This window comes from Mesocricetus auratus, unplaced genomic scaffold (assembly GCF_017639785.1).
Source record: "Mesocricetus auratus isolate SY011 unplaced genomic scaffold, BCM_Maur_2.0 Super-Scaffold_100014, whole genome shotgun sequence".
NCBI classification, from domain to species: domain Eukaryota; kingdom Metazoa; phylum Chordata; class Mammalia; order Rodentia; family Cricetidae; genus Mesocricetus; species Mesocricetus auratus.
In genome coordinates, this window is record NW_024429197.1 from 41,311,496 (window position 1) to 41,314,863 (window position 3,368).

Sequence of the window (3,368 nt, forward strand, 5' to 3'; positions counted from 1 at the left end):
ATTTTAAAAAGGAAGTATGAGTTAATTTAAAATGTAAGAGTTAAGCTGGACAATGGTGGTGATACATGCCTGTAATTCCAGCACTTGGGAAGCAGAGGCAGGAGGATCTCTGTGAGTTCAAGGCCAGACTAGTCAGTCTACAAAGCAAGTTCTAAGACAGCCTGAACTTGTTCCAGGATAGCTTAGGCTTGTTACTAACTGGCTCTTACAACTTAAATGAACTCATATTTCTTGTCTGTTCTCTACCACTTGCTGGTATGTTTTTTTCAGCTAGGCATATTCATCTCCTGCTTGCTCTGCATCTGAATGGAGACTCCATGTCTTTTTCTTCCCAGCACTCTGACAGTCTTGGTCCCCTGCTTAACCTCTTTCTGCATAGCCATTGGCCAGTTGGCCTTATATTAGCCCAATGAGAGCAAAACACCTTCACGTGTACAGTGCACATAGCACACCAGTCCAGCAATGGCACCACCCACAATGGGCTGGGCCCTGTCCTCACCCATCAATCATTAGTTAAGAAAACGCCCTACAGGCCAGTCTACAGAAGGATCTGGTGGAAGCATTTTCTTTATTGAGGTTCCCTTCTCTCAGAATACTAGCTTATATGGAGTTGACACAAAACTAACCAGCACAACAGTTTATGCTACTTCACTCATCCCTGAACATCTTTAATAGAATTTTTTTAAAATGAGAGATTAGTTTAGAAACTGCAAAACTGGATTGGACGACCTTGGAGAGATGGGGCCTATAATAAAACAAAAGCAGTCACTGTAGCAAAGATTATAGTAAACAAAGATAACATGAAATAGGGTGAAAATACAGGTTTGATAGCCATGCGGTGGTGACACAGCACACCTTGAATCCCAGCACTCAGGAGGCAGAGCTAGGTAGATGTCTGTCAGGTGTGGTGGCTCCCTCGCCCAGGAGACAGACAGGAGAATCCCTCTATTAAGCTCCAGGACAGCACGGCTACATAACAAGATCCTGTTTTACCCCTTTGCCTCCCCAGTAAAAACACAAACAATGATATTAGTGTTTAATGATTAGATGGGGATGTGGCAAAACATGGAGAAAATTGAAGGTTAAAAATGTTCCCAAATTAGCCGGGCATTGGTGGTGCATGCCTTTAATCCCAGCACTCGGGAGGCAGAGACAGGCGGATCACTGTGAGTTCGAGACCAGCCTGGTCTACCGAGTGAGTTCCAGGACAGGCTCCAAAACAATACAGAGAAACCCTGTCTCAAAAAAAAAAAAAGTTCCCAAATTTTATGTATAAAATGTACATATGTCGTTAATATACACATGTGTCCAAAGAGGTGGCCAGAGGTGAATGTCAGGTGTGTATTCCTTTATTACTTCGATACCTCATTTTTGAGACCAGTTCTTTCAATTCACCTGGAACTCACAGATTTGGCTAGACTAATAGGCTAAGAAATCCCAAGGGCCCACCTCTGTCTTCCTCCCCATCACAAGGATTACAATGTACATCACTTTGCCCAGCTTTTTACATGGGTGCTAGGTACTCATGCTTGTGTAATAAGCACTTCACTGCCTGACCCATCTCCCCAGCACCTGGTTCCAAGTACTGAATCTGATAGAAGGAATTATTGGTAGGGAAATGTAGAAGAGATGGTTTATTTTGTTTTACGAGATGGACTCTGATAAAATTCGTTTTAGATCTTCCATATGGCGTTCAAGATGAAATATATGTACCATGTAGGAGTAGGTCTTGGAGCTGCAAAGATGGCTCCTGGGTTAAAAGCACTTGTGCTCTTGCCACCCATAACTCCAGTTCCAATGGAAACAAAAGGCATGCACACGGTACACACAGAAGCATGCAGGAAAAACATTCATATGCACAAGATAAAAAGAAATCTAAAAAACAGCTTAAAAAAAGAGTGGGCTTTATTTTGTTTGGGGGGGGGCTTCATATGCCAGAATAGATGATTCAGTCTGCATTTGGAGGCTGGAAGTGAACCTTGGGTTTACTCCTCAGGAGCCATCCACTGTGTGTGTGTGTGTGTGTGTGTGTGTGTGTGTGTGTTGAGCTAGGATCTCTCAATGAACATGGAACCAATTAGAATAGGCTGGCTGCCCAGCAGGCTCCAAGGATCAGGAATCAATCTGTCAATTTTCTGTCCAAGTAATGCTAAAGACTAAGTCAAGGGACTTCTGCATGCTAGGCAACTCCACCGCCTTCCCAGCACAAGAGTCAAACATTTCACAGTTTCATTGCTTTCTTATAGAAACCTTTTAATTCTTTAAAATTTACATATCTTAGAAGAGAAAAAATGATAATCATTAAAACCATAAAAATAGATTCTGTAATGGGATTAATCAGCAAAGCATCAGCAGTTCCAAGTAATTGTTTTAAATCTGTACTAAAACTGATACACAGATCAGCAGTATTCTTGCACTCAGCAGGAAACCATCTAATTTTGTCATAATTTCAATAAACCTGAAGCAAAAACTGCTTCCTTTAGTCCTTTGGTCTTCTTTATGTTGTATCTTAAAAATCAACTAGAACATTACCAGTCCAAGTAGTACTTAAATAGGAAGCTTCTTTTTATCATCTTGTAAGATGTGTAACTGATTCTGATTCTTTAAGATTTATTTGTAGTGTGTGTGTGTGTGTGTGTGTGTGTGTGTGTGTGTGTGTTTATCTGCTACTTCCACCATGTGGGAACCAGGGATTGAATTTAGCTTTCAGACGTGGCAACAAGGGTCTTTACCCACTGAATCAAGTGCTTGAGGCCAGAAGAGGGCCCTAGGTCACCTGGAACTGTAATTACAGAAATTACAGGGCGCTGGGAACCTAACCCAGTCCTAGAACAGGCAGTGCTCTCAACTCCTGACCATCTCTCCAGTCCCAATATTCTGATTTGTTTATTTGTTGTTGTTTGAGACAGTGTTTCTCTGTGTAGGTTTGGCTGTCCTGGAACTCTATAGACCAGACTGAACTCAAATTCAGGGACATCTGCCGGACGCTGCCTCCCAAGAGCTGGGATTAAAGTTGTGCACCACAACTGCCTGGCTGATATTCTGATCCTTAGCCTTTTACTTTATATAGTCCTTGAGTTCCAGTCCTATATGTTGTTACACTATATAATGTGTACAGCATCCATGTAACTGCACTTTGGTCAAAGGTGAATGTGCTTTCAGCGACTTCTAAAAAACTAAATCCAAATTCTTCCAACCACAGGGAAACTCCTATCTTTTGGGGCCTCCAGGATCAAAGGTAGTGCCTTTTTAAAAAAGAAATCTCGCCTACGTGACTGAGCCATTTTACCCCCGGGAGCAGCTTTCCGAAGACCTAAACTACCCCCATTGGAGCCAGGCCCCTTTAAGACCTTTCCTCATCTCCGAGG